Source organism: Tamandua tetradactyla, chromosome 22 (assembly GCF_023851605.1).
Source record: "Tamandua tetradactyla isolate mTamTet1 chromosome 22, mTamTet1.pri, whole genome shotgun sequence".
NCBI classification, from domain to species: Eukaryota; Metazoa; Chordata; class Mammalia; order Pilosa; family Myrmecophagidae; genus Tamandua; species Tamandua tetradactyla.
Window position 1 is genome coordinate 36365822 of NC_135348.1, and position 23840 is coordinate 36389661.

At 34.6% G+C, this 23840-nt stretch overlaps 1 pseudogene; it reads left to right on the forward strand.

The window, feature by feature from the left end:
- Positions 1–351: 351 nt before the first annotated feature.
- Positions 352–21404, forward strand: LOC143666137 (protein MON2 homolog; annotated as a pseudogene).
- Positions 21405–23840: the final 2436 nt, after the last annotated feature.

Below are 23840 nucleotides of genomic sequence, written 5' to 3' on the forward strand. Positions count from 1 at the left end.
TTTAAAGCATTTTCTCCATTTTTGCAAAGCTCTAGCATTTCAGGGTCTGAAGGGGAAGTTTTTATGGCTTCATTGATTAAGTTCCAATAACTGAACGCTGTAACTGGTACCTTTTCTGGCCCAAAAGTTTTATAATAGTCTTGTAAACAATCTCCTACTCTTGACCAGCATTTTTGGTTTATGGTCCCGTCGGCAGGGAACCACGGGCAGGTTTGATAAACAAACTGAAAGAAATTTCTAAGGTCCTTTTTCTTAACTCTCGCTCCTCGCGTCTTGAGGGTTTCTTTTAATTGTCTCACGTAAAGCTCATGTGTACTAGATTCCTGTCCCATGGTGAATTTCTAAATGAAAATGAAAGCGACTTACTGCGTGATCCTTCGCTCTTTTCTTTGTTCGTCCGTCGGCGCGAGGCAGTGTCGCCAGGGCTGCGTTCACAGGCGAGTTACTTCTGTGGCAGTCCGGGGTTGTGGGAGGGCCCTCCTCATTTTTCGGCGCGCGACGCTTCTATCTCTCAGCTAGTGGTCGAGCCCCACGTTGGGCGCCAGTTGTCCCGACCCGCAGGACAGTCAACGGGGGTCCGCCACCTGCTGAGGGAAGAATGGCAATGGGACAGAGAGACGCAAGAAGGACAGCAAGACAGGATTCTGATCAAGCTGCAAATTTTATTAGGTTAGCTGGGTGTATATATACCGACTTGGGGAGGGAAGTAGGGTATGTGGAGCATTATGATAGGAGGGAGTTCGCGCCGGCGGGAAGGTCCCGGCGGGAACCTATTTCCGTGAAGAACCTTGTTGTAATAGGTAGGTGCTGTTGCATCAGCCAGGGTGGCCATGTTAGCCCAGTCGCCATCTTAGGTTAGCCTCTTGTCCCCAACATGTACATTCTTTGGTTCAATCTAGTAGTACTCTTAAATCAACTGACTCCTACCCCCCTAAGCTTTTGTTTGAATCTTTTTTGATTCTGAAAGTTAATTTTGTATAACTTGTTTGGAATCAAACTATATATTGAAGCTAGTCCAAACTGAGATTCTGTCGTTTCCACCAAATAACAAACTTTTATAATTTAAGTTGTTTTTCTGCAAACGATAATTAAACAAAATAATAGGACTCAATATAATAAGGAACATAAAACAGTCAAAAATACAAAATAAAACAAATCTCCATTTAGTAAGGAGAGACTTTTATATTGCAGCAGGAAGAACTACTTCACATAAGATAACCAAGTCCTAGAGGTGGGAAAATGGTCTTTCTTTTATGGAGAGGATTAACAAAGCCTACAAAGAAACAAGTGTAGGGAAGTGGGATGAAAAGGTGGCTTGAAGAGACAGTAGCTCAGAGAAGATTTTATGCTGACGTCAGCCTTTTCCCCGAGAGGGCTACACAAGGAAGGGCTGGGTGAGGGCTCATGCTGAGGGGGCAGCAAAATTCAGGAACCTGGAGGAATTCAGTTAACAAGCATCCTGTTCCAAATAGATTGGTGAGGACAAGTATACGGCAAATCATTTATTTATGAGGCAAAAAATGGCAATCTGGATGTGCCTGGCCTTCTCACTGATAAACAAGGGGGCAGCCATGAGTCCTAACGGAGCCACATGAAAATGATGGTTCTTTATAGTAAGCCTTCTTCCAGAACATGAAAGGGTGGGAGAGTGGGTGACTTTCTTTAACCATTGTTTTTTTCTCTGAGGGCTTGAGCAAATTTCAACATCCTTAAAACAATAAAAAACAAACAAACAAACAAACAAAAAAAAACATTTAACTGTAAGTCCAAAGGGAGAACCACCTTTAAGACAATGAATAGAGCAGCTCAAAGAATTCATCAAGAATAGGATCTTTTTTTTCCTTCTTTCTTTTCAGGAATATTTTTTAATTGGCTTTTTCCTAAGATTAGATCTCATCATGGGTCGAAAATGACTCCACAATACTGCAAATTGTCCCCAGGGAGAAAAGGGGAGATCCTTTTATAATAATGAAATTATTTTCTGTGGAACCTTGGCAAACCTTCCCTCGTATTTTCTTCATCAAAATAGGTATAGACTAAATATCTTACCTAAACCTAGAATTTACACTTATGCATAAAGATAACTTTCGCCGTCCTGAATTTTAGATATCTGGAAATAATTGGGGTTCTGTTACTAAAGTGGATGGTGGGTATAGGGCATGCCCAAAATATATCAAATGCCAGTGTTCTAAAAACTGTACATTTTAGTAGCATTTAAGAAATGTTAATCAAACAGCAATGAAATACCTTAGTAAATGTTTCAGTGAAATATAATATACAAATAGTACAAAGCTCAATGAATTTGAACAGAGTAAGCAATCTTGAATCCTCCGCAGCCAAATAAACTTCAAGATATCGTCTGTCCCACAGCACCCCTAGAGTCCTTTTATTTATTTTTGGACATTAATAATAGAATAATACAATATGTCCTCTATTATAGCTGGCTTCTTTCACTCAGAAATGTATTTGTAAGATTCATCATAGCCTCTCTGTGTAGTTCAGATACTCTTGCTGGTGAAAAGTGCCCCATTTTATGTGTATGCCACAATGTATTTATCCATTCTACTTTTGATGGACATTTGGGCCTATTATGAATTGTTCTTTAATGAACATTCTTGTATATTTAATGAATATGTTGCATTTCTGTTGGGTATATAATTTTTTTTACTGTATTATAAAAAATGCATATGTTTAGTTGTAGTAGATTGTACCACATGGTTTTCCAAAGTAGTTTCAGAAATCGATGCTCAACCTGAAGAGTTTCAGAGCATCACTTGTCAACTTAATTTTCCATTATTTGTTCTGCCTTCCTTGTATTGGTTTGTAAGTGTAGTGATGGATGGTAAATTAAATATTTTTATGTTATGTGTTTTTATGTATATCTGCGCAAATTCCACTGAACCTTTGGGTCTGGACTAATGAGGACACATCTTGAAAGTTAATTTCATAGATACCCCAAGATGGTGTGTCTGTGTACACATTTCAAGAGAACGTGAGACCCAAAAAGTGGAGATATTCCATGTGCTGTAAAATTGGAGACATGAGCTTAATCTTTTCCTTGAGAAGATTTAATTTCATTCTAAAGGTTTAGAGAAAGGATGTTTCCCAGGAATATGTCATCAGAAGGGGAGAGAAGGCAGCTATCACCTTCATTCTCCTCCAGATTCATTTTCCTGGCATTCCTAGCCTACACCTTCTTACATATAAGATGACACCTGGTTTTCGTTATTTTACCACAGGGATTAGAATCAGGGCAAAATAGAGCAGTGTAGTTACTTTGGTATCTACATATTAATTAATACTCTGCTCTGCTACAGAAACCTTATTCGGAATATTAAAAATATGAATGTGTAATCTTAACATATACTTTGTATATTATAGATATGAAAACTTTTTAGATGTATGTATTGAAGAAAAAAATTTCTCTCACCCTGCAATTAGTCTTTTTGCTACTCTAAGAGAAAATTTGATGAACTATATTTTTTAAATATGTGGTTCAACTTAAGAACCTTGTTAAAAACAAGGAACAAAAGCTACAAATTCAAATTTAGACAGATTTTAATATATATTTAGAATGAGGAAAAGCTCAAAACAAAAGAAAGAATTTAAAAAGCTGGCAAATATCACAAACGACAGAACTTGAAAATTTGTATAATATTTTATGAATGAAAAGTAAAGTGCCTTAGCTTCTTCCATCTATTCAATATTCATATGTTAAATGATATGGTTAGGATGTCATCTCAGGCAATTTGATCCTAGAGTTTGTACTCTTTTAGAATAGGGATATTTAAGAAGAGCTTAAAAAGTAGCCATTATATAAATGGCCTTAATTAAGGCTAACCATGATTTTTGATGTCAAAATATTTTGAAAATTCTTTTAAAAACTCTAAAGGTTTGATAATTTATAATGGGGACACTGAGACAAAATAAAGCTGTCTTTGATCTTTAAGGAAAAAATAATTAGCTCTTGCACTCAGGATTGATAGGAAAATATAATAAATGGGTATTAAATTGGATACTAGAAACCAAATCTGATTAGGAAGAGGAAATTGGTGAAAAGGTATATCACTTCTCCTCACTCAACCGCAACCCTTTGCTAAAGGAAGCATATTTTACATTCATTTTTTATCATATTATTTCCTGTTGCTCTTGACTCCCTTTCCTCTCTTCTGTATTCCCCACCCTTCAGCCCCAAGCACTCAGGTAAACCATTTTAAAAGGTTAATGTGCACATTTTGATATTTTTTCTCCATATTCATGATCAATTATTAAAATTCATATATAAAAATATTTTATACTTTTTTGTCAACTTAGTACATAAATATTGTCATTATATTGCTTATCATTTGTCAATAACTCACGGAAATCCTTTAAGACAACTGGAATAGCTACAATTTTATTTAATGACTGTCTAATATTCCACGCTCCCAAATTATCATAATTTGCTCCACAGAAGCATTTTACTGATAATGTAGCATTACAACTTTTTAATATTTTTGCAAAATCTACACTAAAAGGAGGAGAGGAAGAGGGACAAACTCATTCCATGTTTGTCCTGGGAGAGTGGTAGAAGAAGAAATGAGGAAATGAAAATTGTTTAAATTGCTCAGCTTTTTTGAAGACAGCTTGGTAGAAAATTATACAGGTGGAGAAATCGATTTTATCTCGATTTCAAACAGTATCTGAAAGTCATTCACCTAATTATGAGACCAAGTAAAGGGAAGATAACTCTTAGCAAATGTACGATTATATTAGGTCTTCAAAATAACAAGGATGTAGGAATGAATAGCAACTTTTTCAAATGGAAACAAGGTAAAAAAATTAGAAAAATAACATAAAACAATAAAATCAGATGGAAGGATGTATTTGAGAAAATAATTTGCTAATTAAATAGCAGAGATATTATTTATCACATGTATAGAATAACGTGTAAAGGACAAAAGCATGAAGGGAATCGGCAAAGGAGTGATGATATCTCTTACTTAGGCTAGGCCAAGCTGTGGTAAAGAAAAAGACACTCAAAATTCAGAGGCTTAAAAAAATTGTTTTTCTTTCTTCCTTTCTAATATCTCTCTCATTCTTTCTTTCTCAAATAACTTCTCAAGTGTGTTCAGATAATAGAAATGGCTATCTTCCATCCAGTTATTCAGGGACTTAGTTATTTTACTAATTTCAATATTTATTACCCTAAATTCTCCCACCCCAGTTATACAAAAAAAATGTGAAAAGAAAGTGTTTACACTTTTTGATGGATGGGGTCCAGGTGCAGTGCACATCAGTTTGATTGATATTATGTTCACTAAGATTCAGGTGCCTGAACACACCAAACAAGAGCATCTGGGAGGTAGATAACTAGCACCTTCTATAGGAACACAAGTGGCAAAGAACTCATGGTAAAGAAGATGTAAATTAAAATAACAAGGGACTCTACCTAGAAAATCATCAATCAAAAATCAGAAATAATTATGTGACCTATTGTTTTAGGTGCTCTCATATAATTCTGGTGGAGCACATATGGCTACAGACGTTTTAGAAACAATCTGTCTAATTACATGGCAATTAAATATGCCTGTTCTTTCTGACCAAGTTTATTAGTTTGTTAAGCAGCCAGAATGCAATGTACCAGAAATGGAATGACTTTTGAATAGGGAATTTAATAAGTCAGAGGTTTACAGTTCTAAGGCCATAAATATGTCATAACTAAGACATCTAGAGAAAGATACCTTGGCTCAAGGAAGGGTGATCCGGGAAGGCACGTGGCTGGTGTCTGCTGGTCCCTGTTCCTGCTTCCGTTGCTTCTAGCTTCTGATGCCCGCCGTTTCCTCTGTAAGTGCCTGTAGACCTTCACTTAGGTGCTCTAGGACAAAATTTTAGGCTCCATTTCTTAGCTTAGCATCTGCCGGGCACAAAGATTACTTCTCTTCAGGTTCTGGCTGTTTCAGTGAGTTCTTGCATAGCGCCTGGGCTAGTTCTGTCTGGATCTCCAAACGCCTCCAAACATCTTCTCTGTCAACTCTGTCTAAAATATGTCTATATATTCCAAGATGTTTCCCCTTCTAAAGGACGCCAGTAAATTAATCAAGAACCACCCTCAGTGGGTGGCGTCACATCTCCATTTAATCAAAGGCTCACCCACAATTGGAGGCGCCGTGTTCCTGTAGAGATTCTAATCATAACTATCCACTCCAAGATACTGTCAGGATTACAAGAAACAGCTGCCTCCACAAATCTGGATCAGGCTTAAGACAAGGCTTTCCTGGGGTACATAATATTTTTTCAATTTTTAGTTGTTGCTATAATAAGATGTTAGTGAAAAAAGATCTTTAAAATTTCTTGTATAGTTTTGCAATCAGTGGTTATAACACAAGAAAATGCAGAGATATAAAGAATGCAAAAATAATGTTAAATAAATAGATTTAGCTATTGATGAAATATTCAGAAGCATCTCAGATTATCGTAAAATATTTAAATTAATTAAAAATTCTAACATAAGCTCAGATACTTAGAAAAAAGAAAAATAGATCATTCTAAAATCAAGAAAACAAATTCAAAATATACTAATATTTAACATTCAAGAGGCATACTTACTCTTTATAATGAAATAAGCACTACCATTCTTTATAAAAATTAATTATACGCAAAAAATAAAGGTATATCTCAATTATTTAAGTGAAGAAATAAACAAGATGTGTAATTACTTTCATTGTCAGTATAACATTCATTAGAAAACCTACTTAGTGAATAAAGGATGTCAATTGTAGACTATAAACATCAAAGTAAATTTATTAAGTAGGCACTTTGTCCGGCGCTGTCTTGTCAGGCTTCTGATTTTTCCCCGCCGTCGAGGGAAGGAGAGGGAAAGGAAACAGACACGGACACGATACTCACAGCTGGATCGAGTACCAATCTTTACTGGGGTTAAGCTTTCATCACACGAATACAGTTTCCACACAGGGGGAAACCCCGTGGGGGACAACCTCCTTGCGGCCGTCAGGCACGGCTCTCTGCGGGTTGTCTCCCCGCCTCTACCCGGGCAACCCCCTATATGCATAGATCACATCCAATGAGCAGCGACTACGTGTACCGGGGTAATTGGGGGAATGGGTAAAGCGGATACATGCGTCATAGGCGGAAGCAGGATGCGGGCGCCATCTTGGCTCACTCGATGGGCGGGGGGAACTCTAGAGCAGGCTGCAGCATGTCCACTGGGCCAAAACCCGGGAAGCGGCTCTCTACAGCACTTAATATAGGCACTGTTATATAAGGTTATACATCAGAGTTTGTAAAGCTAAAATAGTTTTTCTGCCCCTGTAATTAATTCACCATAAGAGTAGCTTCAGGGTCCTATCCAGAACCATTTTTATAACATTTCAGTAAAAAAATGAGCTCTATGCATCTGTTTATTCATAGAACATCACTGTTGAATATATAACAGGCAAACTAGTAAAAGGAAAGCCTTTGGAGGGATGTAGTAAATTCTAACATGGTCATACGCACACATACACACACACACTGAAATGGAAATGGAATAAGGAATTTATAAGTAAAGAATCTCACGGAATAGGTATGCAGTTCAACATTCATTTAAATAAAATGATACACATTTCTAACAATGAATAAGAAATTACTGAATGCAAGTCAGTCTTGTCTTTTTGTGCTTAACTGCTTCTCTTTGTGAAAAATGCCCTTGGATTGAATTTTTATACCGATTCCCTAAGGCTTGTCTGAAATGGCAAAAAAAAAAAAGGCATGATTAAAAAATGGCACTAGTGATGACCATATATAAACCTGACATTTGAGAGATCATTTAACATACAATATACTGAACAAAACTCTTTTAAAAAGTTTAAAGAAATAAATCAATATTCTGTTTAGTAAATAGAAATGCTAATACATCTACTTGAGAACTTTCATCTACTTGAGAACTTTTAAACTAATCAGTGATTCTATTAAATGCATTTTTTCTTTGTGTTATATTGCAAGACTTCTTTATGTGATTAAATAAATTGGGTGTTTTGGTTTATTTTCTTTTAATTAGAGAAGTTATAGTACATGGGGTACATGTATCCCACTTCACACATGCAGTTTTGCTTATTGTTAACACATTGCATTGCTATGGTATTTTGTTACAGTTGATAATATTATTATAATTATAGTATTTACTGCAGTCTATAGTTTACGTTAGAGTTCACTTATTGTTGGGGTCAATGCTACTTTTTAAATTTTTATTCTAGTAACCTATAGAACCAAGAATTTCCCTTTTTAACCACCTTCCAATAACAATTCAGTAGTGACAATTACATTCACAACTTTGTGCTACCATTGCTAACATTGATTACAAAAACATTACTATCACCCTAAAAATATTTGCTGTACCAATTAAGCATGAAATCCCTATTCCTTGCTCCGGCTGCTAGTAGCCTATATTCTAGTTTCTTGTGAAATGGATTTGCATATTTAGTTATTTCATAGAGTATTTGTCCCACTCTGTCAGAATTATCTCATTCAGTGTGATATCTGCAGGTTTCATCCTTATTGTACCATGGATCCAAAATTCATTCCTTTTTATTATGACTGAAAATATTCCACTATATGTATAAAATACAGTTTGTTTCTCCATCCATCTGTTGATAAATATGATATATGGGTTGCTTTCCAGTTTTTGACAATAGTGAATAATGCTGCAATGAATATCAGTGTGTAAATATCTGCTTGAGTCCCTGCTAAGTAGGATTGCCAGGTGTTCTAGTTTGCTAGCTGCTGGAATGCAATATACTAGAAACGGAATGGCTTTTAAAATGGGGACTTTAATAAGTTGCTAGTTTACAGTTCTAAGACTGAGAAAATGCCTCAATTACAACAAGTCTATAGAAATGTCCAATCAAAGGCATCCAGGGAAAGATACCTTTGTTCAAAGAGGCAGATGAAGTCAGGGTTTCTCTCTCAAGAGTGAGAATGCACATGATGCACACAGTTACAGTTTCTCCCTCAGCTGGAAGGGCACATGGTGAGCAAGGTGTCATCTGCTAGCTTTCTTTCCTGGCTTCCTGTTTCATGAAGCTCCCTGGGAGACATTTTCCCTCATCTCCTAGGTCGCTGGCTGGTGGACTCTCTGCTTTGTGGTGCTGCAGCATTCTCTGCTCTCTCCAAAGCTCCTGCTTTCTCCAAAATATTTCCTCTTTCATACGACTCCAGAAACTAATCAAGACCCACCCAAATGGGTGGAGACACTCCTCTAACTAATCCAGTTTAACAATCACTCTTTATTAAATTGCATCTCCAGGGAGATGATCTGATTACAATTTCATACATACAATACTGAATAGGGATTAGAAGAAATGGCTGCCTTTACAAAATGGATTAGGATTAAAACATGGCTTTTCTAGGGGCCATACATCCTTTCAAACCAGCACACCAGGTCATATGGTAATTCTGAAGATAACTTTCTGGGGAACTACCAAATAGTTTTCCAGAGTGGCTGCACATTTTATATGCTCATCAACAAAAGCCAAGTGTTCCGATTTCTTCATATTCTCTCCAAAACTGTTATTTTGCATTTGTTACATATTAGTCATTGCAGTGGGTGTGAAATGGTATCAGATAACTTTGATTTCCATTTCCCTAATGGCTAATAATGGGAAACATCTTTTCATGTGCTTTATTGACCATTTGCATATCTTCTTTGGAAAAACAACTATTCAAGCATTTTGCCCATTTCTAAACTGGCTGCCTTTTTGTTATCAACTTGGAGGACTTCTTTATATATTCTGGATATCAAACTCTTATTAGATATGTGGTTACAAATATTTTATCCCATTCTGTATTTTGTCTTTTTATATTCATGATAAAGTCCTCTGATGCACAAAAGATTTAATCTTGATAAAATTCCATTTATCTATTTTTCTTTTGTTACTGTGCTTTGAGTATAAAATCTGAGATACTATTGCCTAATACAAGATCCTGAATTAATTTCCCTATTTTTTTCTTCTAGATATTTTATAGTTTTGATTCTCATATTTATGTTTTTATCCATTTTGAATTAATTTTGCATATGGCTTGAGGTAAGGGTACATCATCATGTTTTACACAATTATCCCATTTCCCAGCACCATTTGTTGAAGAGAATACTCTTCCCCCATTGAGTAGACTTTACACCCTCGTATAAATCAATTGACCATAGATGTCAGGGTTTATTTATGATATTTCAGTTCATTTTCTTTGGTCTCTATGGTTGTTCCATGCCCAATCACAGTGTTCTGATTATTATATCTTTGTAATAAGTTTTAAAATGAGAAAATATGAGTCATTCACCTTTGTTATTCTTTTTCAGGATGGTTTCCCATACTTCCTTTATGTGTTTGATGATTGCCTTTTCCACTTCTGCAAAGAAGGTTGTTGGAATTGTGGCTGAGAATTTGTTCAATCTGTAAAATTCATTTGGTCAAATTGATGTCTTAACAATATTAAGTCTTCCAGTCATGGTACAGAATGCTTTTCTATTTATTTAGATTTTTGTTGATTTCTTTCAGCAATCTTTTGTACTTTTCTATGTACAAGCCTTTTAAATCTCTCGTTATCTATTCCTAGATATTTTATTCTTCAGTTGCTATGTTATATGGGTACTTTCTATATTTCCTCTTCAGATTGTTGATTACTAGCTTTCTGGAAACACAATTGACTTTGCATGCTGATCCTGTACCTTGCCACTTTGCCAGATTCATTCATTAGCTCTAATAGTTTTTTGCATACATTTTCCTATATTTTCTCTATATAACATCATGCCATTGGCAAAAAGGGGAAAATTTACTTCATCCTTCCAAATTTAGATTCCTTTCCTTTCTTTCCTTTGCCTAATTGCTCTGGCTACGTTTTCCAATACAATGTTGAATTACAGTGATGACAGTGGGCATTCTTGTCTTATTCCTGATTCCTGAAGGAATGCTTTCTTTCTCTCAGTATTGAGCATGATACTGGCTTTGTGTTCTTCCTATTTGTAATTTATAATGTTGAATAAGTTTATTTTTCCCAAATTTTCTAAGTGCTTTAATCAAGAAGGGGAGCTGGATTTTTCAAATGCCACTTCTAAATCAACTGAAATAATCATGTATTTTTTTCATTTGTTCTCTTCGTGTGTCATATTAGATTAATTTATGTTCATATGTTGAAACCACACTAACCACCTTGTCAATTTATTAGCTTTGTCAATATATTTCACATTGTTATTTATGATTTTCATTAATTCCTTTTTCTTTCCTTGTTTGCTATTCTTGTCTATTTCTCATTAGGTATAAATTTGTAGGATACACTCCTTCCATAATATTACCTCTTTTATATGCTGATATTTTAAATGACATATATGTTTGATCATACTAAGGCAAGTGTCTATGTTTAATTATACATGATAGAAAGTTATGAAATATAAAAATCTATCTTATTTTAAAACATATTAATGTGCTAATGAAAAGACAAAATAATTATTAAAAACCATAGAGTTAAACATAGTAATAGAGTTAGCATACATAAGATTAAAATCAAGCCTTAGAAATAAAAAAAAATTGCTAGTAAACTTGAAATCCATTGTGCACCATTTTCAAATATTGCTCTCTCCCTCTCCATCTGCAAAAATGAAAATGCAAACTTGAATATTAGGTTTTGCTTACTTAATTTTCTGAATTGTCTCACTGAATTGTTTGTAGTATCAAAATATTTTAATAAGTGTGTTTATTATTACCTATATGAATATATCTTAATGTGCCTTTTAAACATTTAGGTATCTGTATGAAATTATATGTTATGTATTCTTCTCTATTAATTTTAGTCTTCAATATTATACTAATTTATAATGCTTTTATATTGCAGTGTGAGGATATCATTCATTCATTTTGTCACTCAATATTTTCTATATAACAATTGTATAGGGGGTCTATTTTAAATTGATATTTTTATTGTTTTTCCAAATCAGTGTTTAATATTAGAAGTGCCATAGGTCTTATAGGGTAACAAAAATTTTGAGCAGTTCTAGACATTGAGAAAGTGTTGTCCAGAGTGCTTCTGCCAATTAACATTCATCAAGAGCTTTCCAAAGTTTCACACCAGCGCTTGGAATTTCAGAACTTTGTTTTAGTACCTCAAGTGTTGTAGCGATGCTTCATTTGTTTTTCCATATTAGCTGCCCATATTAGTAATAAACAATTATCTTTTCACCTTGTAACGTTTTATCATTGTTTCCTTTTCTGTGAAATGTCTGTGAACATATTTTACATATTCTGTATTGGTATGAGTACGCATTCCCTCACACATATGTTTCTGTACATATTTTACAAATCAAGAAAAAATAAAACAATCCCATCAAATATATATAATTATTTGACATTTTCTATCAGTTGTATATCATAATGCAGGATTTAATGTGTATATTCACCTTCATTAGATTGTCTTTTGATTAGCAGAATCTCTAGCTTTTAATATGTTTTATGTATATTAGTACTGTCTTAATGGCTTGTGCTTTTGTGTTTCACTTGAGAACTCACTCACCATTTTAAAAATAAGACAGACTACTATTTTTTCCTGCAAGTATAATTCTTCATAATTAGGTTTATATCTTAAACGAGTAGTGTCGTAAAGTGGGAATCTATTTTAATTGTTTTCCTTGCATATGAACAATTGTCCCAAAATACTTTTTAAATAGTTTATCACTTTTCATCTCACAAATATACGATGACCATCTGAGTGTTGTCAGGACTCCATTTAGGCATGAAGCTGTTTCTGAGCTATTTCTGTGATCATATTGGAAAGTTCGCCTAAAACTGATGTGTTACATTGACTAAATTATTATAACTTCATGATATATATATATATATATATATATATATATATATATATTAGTTATTGTTTTGCTATCGTGAACGTATAGTAATATATATATATATATATATATATATATATATATATGTATTAATGATGTACTTTATATATTTTTCCATACTGGTTTTACCAAACTATGCCCTCATAAAAAGTTATCAATATTGTATACCAATACTTGGAATATTCTAACATTAATTATACTTATTTTGATAGGGCAAACCTGAAACATTTGACTCTTCTAAGAGTCTTGACTTTTTTTTTTTTGAGTTTTTTTCTCTTACAAAATTTTAACACTAGCTTGTAAAATTCCAGCAAAAACCCTTGATAATTTTGCATGGAAATACTTTGACCTACAAATGAACTTGGGGAAAATGAACAGAAACAAGGTCATTATGCTATTTAATGATTATTTAAAATGGTATTTTATGGAGTAATTGATGTAATGTGTAACTATATACATGTATGCATATAATTTAATAATAACAATAATAAAAGAAAAAATATGAAACATGGGGAACATGATCAGACAGGTTGTTTTGATGGACCCTGTTATTAAATTATGAGGAAATTTTGAGTGCCATGATTTCATATTGGTAGCCTGAAATTTGGCTTCATAGGAATAATTATACTGTAAAATTTGGAAAATGCTGAAATCAGTTCTTTTATATTTTCTCCTGATGAACAAGCTGCTAAAACCAGCACATTAGTTAGATGGATTAGGTGATTTCTGTTGGCGTTTTTTGCTTGCTATAATATCTGGTTAAAATAATCTTTGTTATAGTAGTTGTTTAAATGGCATCATTTCTTAATTATATTAATTAATTGTCATTAAATAAATCTACTTATTAATTTTGACAATTTCTGCTTTTAAGTGTTCTCTGGGTAGAGTTTTCACTTGAAAACTCACTCACCATTTTAAGCTAAAGAAGAGTCTACTATTTTTTTTTCTATGAGTGTTATTCTTCATTATTATATATATTATACATAATTATGCTCTCAGAATTGGAAAATGCTAAAATCAGTTCTTTAAAATTTTCCCAGAATGAGCAATCTGTTAAATAGTAACCAGTGCACTAGTGGACACCAACAAGAAAATATGCACAATGAATGCACCATTTCCTCTTCTTCAAACCTCGTGAATTGGATTCATTTATCTGGCCATACTTTACTGGCCACTAGTTCAATTTTAATAGAATTGCTAAAAGTGAGCTATGTTGTTTCTGATTTTAAGAGGAATATTTAAATGTTTCACATATGATATGTTTGTCAGGCTGAGAAAGCTTCTCTTTGAATTTGCTAAGGGGTTTATTAAGCAGACATTGAAATGCAGCAAGAATTTTATTTGCACCTATTTGGATGATAAGTTTTTTCCCCCTCATATGTTAATTTAGAGAATAATTTTTAATAATATTTAACTAAATCTTTCATTTTTAAAAGAAAGCCTACCCTACCTGGTTATGATATAGTAAACATTTTATACATTTTGGCATTGATTTCTTAGTCATTAGGTTAAGAATTTTACATCTATTCATGGTGAGATTGGACTATAATATCCTCCCTTAGGTTGCTACTATATCAGATTTTAAGATTATCTTACTCTACTACTCTTTTTCTGATTGCACTTCAAATAAATTGGACTATTGATTCCTTGAGTGTTTGCTAGAATTCACCTGTGATTCTGTTTACAGAAATTTTTAACTACTTCTCCAATTCCTTAATGACTTAAGATTATTCACCCTGTGGAGTGAATTGCTGTGTGGGGCATCAGGAGAACACAGTCTCAGGCAGAACTGAAATTTTCAGCAGGCGACCGTTTTATTCATTCCACAAAACAGAAGGTTCAAAAGAGTAGATGAAGAGATCTCCTGTGGCTGGTCTCTGGGGAAGGCCAACTGCTTGGGTCCAGGCCAGTGGATGGCACTGCACACCCTATTTGCAATGGGTGCAGAGAGACAAATCTGCGCTGCCGGAGAGTATGGTGTTTATACAACCCAGGGGAAGAGGCCCTGCCAATGAGAATTCCACCCCTGATAAGCTGCTGGGGATGCTTGTTCCCAGTTCATGGTATTAATGGATAGTCAGCCTGCTTCATTAGACCTAAATCTCCCCTGGGCTGTGGAATGAAAACACTGATACATCTGCACATAATAAAAGAAGAAGGCAGGGGCAGGGCTAGGAGATGAGTGCAAGCTTAAATTACCCAGCACACCACCATCCCCAAATGGGTTCGTTTTGGAAAACTGTCTTGTGGGATGTGTATATTTCATCATACTTTTAAACATAATTGGAAGAGAAATCTTGATAATATATTCATTCTGTTTTTGATCACTCCTTTATTTGCAGTTTATGTTCTTTTTGTTATTCTACAATTTACTATTTGTGGCTACACTTTCATGTTTCTTGAGCAATTTTGGTGCAGATTTTTCTTTAATTTTAATAATGATCTCAAAGAACTAATATTTGGTTTCTGAATCTTCTGCATTGTATATGTTTGATTCATCTGAGTGCTTAGCTTTATTTTTCATTGTTTTTACTTAGCTTATGCTTAATTCCATAATTTTCTTTTAATATTTATGCTTTAGTTCATTATCTTCTGCTTGAATGTTTAAATATATATATAAGTGAAAGGTTATAAAATTCAATCTAGGTACTATGTTGAATTAGTCTCATATTTTAGGATGTCATAACTTTTATTAATATCTGATTCTGAGAATTTATAAATCCAATTCTGATTTCTTCTTTTGTAAATAAATTATTTAGAATTTTTTGTTTAATGTTAAAATATGTTATATTTTTCTTTATTATTAAATTAATCACATTAAGGTATAAATATGTGACACATTTTCAATAAATGGTATTTTCTCCATGTATGTTTGATCTATAACTGACAATTTCTTGCATGTTTTCTATATTTAAAAATTTGAATTTCCTATACTTTTTTCACTGAATTCTATATATGTTTATTAGTAAACCTACTGAAATGTAATATACAAATTTTCTGTTCACTGATAATTATTATTTGTGTTTTATCTCAAATAATGAGAAATGTGCAAAATTATCTAATATGATTCTAGTGTGTTTTGAGCTATGTTTTTAGGTTCATACAAGTTAAAAATTCATACACTTTTCTGGTGAATTACAGTATTCACAAATATTTAATGAACTGCTACTATTTCAGGTTAAATTATTTTACCTTAGAGTCTATTTGATGTGCCATCAATATAATCCCAGTAGCTTTTTTGCTTAAAATTATTATCCATATAGTTTTCTTGCCTTTAATTTTACCTAAAATCATTCTATATTACTATAATTAGCTATGATTTCCAATCCAATATGTATATCATTCTTATGTAACTAGAAAATTTGGCTAAATTTTTTTAATTTTGATTTCTGAATGTATTTTGATTGATTATTATTATCGTATTCTGTGCTTTTCTTCAGGCTTTTTTTTTGATTTTGCATTTTTCTTACCTATTTTTTTGTATTTTCTTCCTTATTTTTTCTTAAGATTAATTTAATTACTTTTTTCCCTAGTTCCACTTTTCTCTTTACTACTTGGAAGATAATTTTTCTTTTATGTTTTATTTTCATGTCCAATCTACAATTTTTAAATGTATTTTAACAATTAATAATTTATTAATAATCAACTTCTAGTTATGAGATTTATGGCATATAAAAATTCTGTATTTTCCCTTTTTATTATAATATAACTTTGTAGGAGACAGAATTTTAAATTGATAATTATTTTCCCTCAGCATTTGGAAGAAACTGTTTCATTTGTTCTCGTTCCCAATGAACTATTAAGGAGTTGTCTGCCAGAATACTTACAGTTCTTCCATAGCCAGTCTTATTTTTAATATCCCTTTTCTTACTTTAATATCCTCTTTCTTTCTGTTATTCTAGCATAGTGCCTGGCATATGTGAGGTGATCAAAATAATTGCCTTTTACTTACTGGCTTATTTAGAGCAAACAATTTATATATTTTTACTGATTCAGTAGGCTCTACAAATGCCAACGTTCAGATTATCTACTTAAGCACAGAGGCTGGATTTTGCAACAGTTTTCAGTTGCTCTATTTTCAATTCTCAGGTGAGTGTTGTCTTTGGTATTTTGTATACACAATAGTAAGAAAGAGAGTTACACCACTTTCTGTATGTGGGAAAACTTTTCATTTGCAGAAAGATTATCCACTCTTCTAGTGTCATGACATTATCTGTTTAAAAAACTCTCAGAAACATATTATAATCTTGTAAATTTATGTACAAATACATTGTGCATTATGATGGCACTTATCTCATTGCATTAAAAGGGGACTTCTGGGCGGTGCAACGGTGGGTCAGTGGCAGAATTCTTGCCTGCCAGGCCACAAACCCGTGTTCAATTCCTGAAGCCTGCCCATGACAAAAAAAAAAAAAGGATTCTTTCAATCCATTCTTCTAGAGGTGAATAATTTTTCATAGTTATGAGCATGAGAATAATGCCTGGCACAATATCTAAGGTTTACATTAGTTTTTAAATAAATAAATGGGGACATGCATTAATAGGTGTTAACTTATAAAGATGGCATCTCTGCTTTAATTTAATGTTGGCCTTTTTGGGGTAATCAAATATATAAATGCCCCATAATTGTTTTGATTCTCGGATACTGACTTACACTAATATCACGATAGATAGAAATACATAAACCAGACACCAAATATTAATTTACAATGAAGAAGTCAGCTTTTATTATGGCACATTCACAGCTAAGAAGCAAAGATAATCAGAAAGATTTATTTATTAAACTAATAAACTAAATGAACTAATTTCTTAAAGTAAGTAAATCAGACTGGGCATTGCAACTTCAAGAGATGCTTTTATGACCATAATATGCAAAGGTTCCTTGTTTCCCCATTATGCTCTTCCTGGACTGAATACCACTACTGTGGCTGTACTTTCCAATATATCACACTCCATTCAGGGTTCAGAGTGTTGTGATGATAAGTCAATCAAGTGAATCTCATGTTGTGGCAGTTGGTACAATTCTAGCAGTATAACCTCAAGGGACAGTAATGCTAACTTCCCAAAATATCCAGTATATGACAACTTTACTTAAGCTGGCACACTGCCATGGGGCTGTTCTTGGAACATCATGGCAACTTGTCCGGGCAACTCTACAGCATTGTGCATGGATTCTGGGATTAAAGCCTCATAGTAGTGGTGCCTTGAAACTGGGAGAGCTATAGAAGGACCCAGTACATAGAAGGACCTGGTACATGGGTATTAACATTGGCTGGTGTACCAAGAACCTTCAACACTAGAAGATATTTATTGCAACCATTAGGAGATTTCTCCAGAGCATGGGATGTTCTTCCTGACCATATACAATCAGCAGCACTCAGCAAAAGCAATGAAGTATCTCTGGCTGCACTGCAAAGCTTCCAGGAAATTTTACAAATTGTGTCCCCTGTCAGAGATGCAGAGAAGCCTGAGATTCCACCTGCAGTTAATGTACCTGTGCCTATTCTTATAGGGTGAGCAGGCCATTCATAAGAACAGATTCCATTGGAGAAAGAATTGGAAGATATCGTAGTTGTGAGCCACCCATAGTACAGTTCTGACAATAGTAATCCTGACATATTTACCAGTGATTTCCAACATACTTTCAAGACTGCTTGAAAGTTCTCAGTATCTCGATAGTGTAACATTGCATCATTTAATAAATGTGCTTTGCTCCTTATCCCTGGAAGCAATGGATATGGCCTATGGAAATAATAAAAACCATTTCGTTTTGCTATTGCCAAGTTGTTAGAAACTGGTTTAGTTAACATGCACCAAACTAAATGAAATTTTGTGGAGACCCTTTACTGACAATCTACTTGGGAACTGCCAGCATCCAAACTCTCAAATGAGAGAATGGGGAGCACAAACTTTAACGTCACTTATTAAAACATGATTAGCATTTAACCATGGTCTTCCACTTGCACTAAACAGAGGCTGGAGTTGCTTTGGTTGAGCCCATTAAAGGAGATGTCAATATTAACCATCATGATATCTGACTCAAGTAATTCAAATATGCATTGCAGATCTTGCAGAGACAGGGAAACCCTCCTGGGCCTGGATGGTCATTAGTACTTAAGTCAGAAATGATCAGGGGGAACCCTTGATACAAACTGCATTCCAGTGTCTTCAGTTGGTTGTGACAGACTTTCTCCCAACAATGACTTGTACTTGCTTGCAGAAAATTGTAGACGTTGCAGGTAGCTTTGGACTTCATAACCAAAAACTTAATATTAGTTTATCTTCAATCAGTTTGTTATGGAATATTTCTGATTATTTTTTCCAAAGAGGGGAAGCTATTAAAAAAGGAATAAGTAAGAAATAGGCAGCTCAGCAAAAGCAAGCAGAAGAGAAAGGCATGGTGTTAAATGGGACTTTTCACTCTGCACCACCATTTGCTTGCTTGTAATTAGGTTTTTATGCAATGTTGGGTGAAATATGTGTGGACACCCATCCAGCTGTGAGGAAAAGTTCAAGGCAAACCTTGTTTTTTACAACTAATGCACGTGGGGCTTTATTACAACATTCAACATGGCACATCGTTGTTTGGAAGTTTCTCTTTCATCTATTGGATCGAGTTTGAGAGTCTTCTACTAACCCAGACAAAAAAAAAAAGATTGAGTCAGGAGGTGACAATATTCTATTTATCCTTCAAGGGATCCAGTAGAGAAGCAGTGGGCTGGTACATGGGTATTAACATTGGCTGGTGTACCAAGAACCTTCAACACTAGAAGATATTTATTGCAACCATTAGGAGATTTCTCCAGAGCATGGGATGTTCTTCCTGACCATATACAATCAGCAGCACTCAGCAAAAGCAATGAAGTATCTCTGGCTGCACTGCAAAGCTTCCAGGAAATTTTACAAATTGTGTCCCCTGTCAGAGATGCAGAGAAGCCTGAGATTCCACCTGCAGTTAATGTACCTGTGCCTATTCTTATAGGGTGAGCAGGCCATTCATAAGAACAGATTCCATTGGAGAAAGAATTGGAAGATATCGTAGTTGTGAGCCACCCATAGTTAATGATGAGTCCGAAGATTTGAATCTCTGGTGGGCTGCAGGGAATGCATGGTATAGAAGTGGATTGGAAAGTACCAAGCCTCCTATTACTTTTTTTTAAAGCCTACTATTTCTTTTGACAAACTAACTATCATTATCAGCTAGCCTTTACTTACAGTTTTAATTCAGGTAATTCTTGCTCTTTATCAATAGATGCAAACCGGTTTCAACACAGATGACTTGTAGAAGTTGGGAGTCATACTGCATAGTGTTGTTTCAGTTCCAATAAGTTCCAGCATCTCCTCACATTTTTCCATCTTATACTGAAGTAGTTTTGACAAATTCACAAGAAGCTGAACTTACAGCTTTAAACGTTTTGCAGAACACCAGAAAACATACAAATAATGTATCCAGCTATATTTGATCAGTTACTGGCATTTGTAGAATTTTTCTGCAATATGTATGCATCCACAGTATGGATAACTGGAAGCAAGGCACATTGTCAACACAAAATATAATCAGATCCAACTATTTGCACTGGAGAAATGGGTAGCCTTGAATTATGTACCATTTGCTGAAAAGTCCTTAGAAGTGGTATGGATTTATACCAAAAAGCAGTTGTTGTCAGTCACAAATCAGTGGTAAATGAGAAAGTGCTTCAGAATGTTATTAGGACTCTGAGGGTTCCTTTCAGTATGAAGTATTCCTGCCCTTCTGGAAAAACATGGAAAGTAGCAGTGTCTTCTCTCCCCAAAGTTCTTAATATTGGGCTCTAGTTCTCTGGCAGCATGCTTCTTCTGGAAAATTTGACAGCACGTGGCCAGAACTAGGCAATACTTTTGAAGACTTTCACTTTACTAAAAGCATACCCCCTAGAAGATCTCTCTGTTCAAGAGTTTCAAAGAAATGAAAGTATTGATGTTGAGGTAGTTAGGCGTATCAGTACTGAGACACTAACTTACGCCAATTTTATTCCCAAGGAATTTGTTGGTCAGATAATGACTATGCTTAATAAGAGCTCAATGCATTCTCAGTCATTTCCATTTACAGAAGTAGAGATTGATATTTGTTTAACAGAGGAATCTTCTAAAATGTGTTTTGAATCATTGCTCCAGTTTGTCTTCAATAAAGTCACAACACCTCAAGAAGCCTACATCTCAAGAACAGCGTTCTCAGTGCTTTTAAAGAGATCCCAAGATGTACTACATTACTATACAGAGGTTGAGAGATTAAGTGGTAAATATCTTCTTCCAAGGCAACGAGTAACAGAGATAACATTTGTTTTAAAGCAGTTAGTACTCTTATTGATTCACTTAAGAGAACTCAGCCTGAGAATGTTGATGGAAACAACTGGGCACAAGAAATTGCCTTATACTCAACTTTAGTAAATATATCACCTGCTGATTTTCAGAGGTCTGCTCTGCACTTAAAGAGGCACTAGCTCCCTTTAAAGATTCCATATAACCATCAGCATCCAAAGCTGAAAATGGAGAGTCATGACCAGCTACAATATATAAGAAGAAAGATATTCTAAAAATCATTTTGCTTCTGCATGAATCCTTATGAAAAGGACATTTCTTACCACAGATAATTCTTAGTAGCTGTGGTTAGCCTCCTTTAAATGGTACTTACCTGAGTTCTATAATTCATATTACAGGCATACGTGTCAACAAAAATTCCTGAGTGGTTAGCAGTGCAAGACTTTAATAAGTTAAACTGATGGGAGAGATAGTTAAATTAATATTGCAACATACCTGCTATCACATCTTCAGTTGGTGATTAAAAAGTGAGTTTACATAGTTTGCCGTGTATGTGCTAATGATGTATTTTTTAAGAACAAAAAGATATTTCATTTCATTCAGGTTTATTGGGCTGGCATTTTTGCACCCTTTTCAAGTGCAAAATTGTACTAAAATTTTATGCAAGATGGTACGGTAACATTCCAAATTATCTGTAACCAGCCTTTGTAAACAAAGGGAACTGATACACTTGTGTTTATAATAAAGGTTACAGTTCGGTTAAAAAAAAAAAAAAGGGAGAGAGAGAGAATGGGATCATTTTGGAAAGAGCCCACAGAGCCAAGAGAGCTCACACAGCCAGAGATCTTTGGAGATGCAGAAGGAAAATGTTCCTAGGGGAAGTCCTTTGAAACCAGAAGCCTTACGAAATAAGAGAAAGTTAGCAGACATCGATGTGCCTTCTCACCTGAGAGCTGTTATGGATGGCATCAGCCTTTCTGGAATGAAGGTAACTCTTGCTGGTGCCTTAATTTGGACATTTTCAGGGCCTTGGAACTGTAAGCATGCAACTTAATGAATTCCCTTTTAAAAGCCATTACATTTCTGTTATATTGCTTTCTGGCAACTTTAACAAACTAAAACGGTTTTTGGTATCAGAGCTGGGGTGCTGCGGTCTGCAAATACCAAACATATAAAGCATATGAATATAAAATATATCTACAAACAAGTTGCAGTTAGGGCACATCATCACTTTCCAAAGATGCATAATCTCACTCTAATCACGAGAAAATATTAGGCATACCCAAATTGATGACCAGTTAATAAAATAGCTAACCAGTACTCTTTAAAGTCGCAGGTCATTAAAGGCAAGGAAAGACTAAGGAAAGACTACTTGTCACAGTTTGGAGGAGCCTAAGCAGATACGTCAACTAAATTCAGTGGGACCCTGTACTGGATCCTGAAGCTGATTAAGGACATCAGTGGAAATCTGACCAAATGAGAAGGAAGTTTGAATTAAGTGAATATTACTGTAGTTACATTAATTTCTTAGTTATTAATCATAGAACTATTGTTTTCTAAGGTGTTAATATTAGGATAAGCTGGGTGAAAGTAGACAGAGCTTTCTGTACTTTTTTTCACATCTTCTATATACATGTAGATTTATATTATTTCAAAATAATAAGTTATAAGAAAAATTATTTAGAATATGAGTTTGTAGGTTTCATCTTCTTTTGGTTTTTCTGTTCAATATATTTTCCTGTCTGTCTATATGTTACAATGTGCATTTTTATGCTTTTCTATTGTAATACATTTTTGTGATTTGGGATTCTATTTCTGTTTTCCCTGTGTTTAAATGAGGTTAGTTTTCCTGGAGCACTTGAAAAAGTGATACCGGGGTGTGTGTATATGTGAAAATGGTCCAACGTAATATTCTCAGCTTGATAGCTTGAGAGCTACCTACTCAAAATGTGTCCTTTCTCTCCAAGAGCTAAACTGGTTAATTTATATTTCCCACCCTGGAGCTTCCTTTCTCTGGCTATAACTTCACGCCATATATTTTCTCCCTGATAATTCTATAGACATTATACCTTTTTCTATGGATAATTGTTCATGGTAACATTTCAAGTTTTCTTGTTATTTTTGTTTTTCAAGTTTATTACATTGTTTTTCATGACAGGTTGCTTAAAATGATTTCCCTAAGCAGTGAAATATAATGATTTAACAGATATTGTTTTAGATTGTAAGCTGCTGGAATGCAATGTATCAGAAATGGAATTGTTTTTAAAAGAGAATTTATTAAGTTGCAAGTTTACAGTTCTAAGACCATGAAAATATCCAAAGTAAGGCACCAGCAAGAGATTACCTTCACTCAAGAAAGCCTGATGTCAGCTGGGGAACTCACGTGGCTGGCATCTGCTGAAGTCTTGCCCTGGACACCTCCGTCAGCTAGGAAGATGCACAGCAATGTCTGCTAGCTTTGTCTCCTCATCCCATAAGACTTTCTGGGGATGCCTTTCTTCCATATCTTCAAAGGTCTCTGGCTGTGTGGGCTTTGTGGGCTCTGTTGGCTTTTTCAAAATAAATCCCTCTTAAAGGGCTCTAGTAAGCAACCACCACCTTGAGTGGGTGGAGACATATCTCCATGGAAACCATCCAATCAAAAGTTACCACCCACAATTGGATGGGCCACATCTCC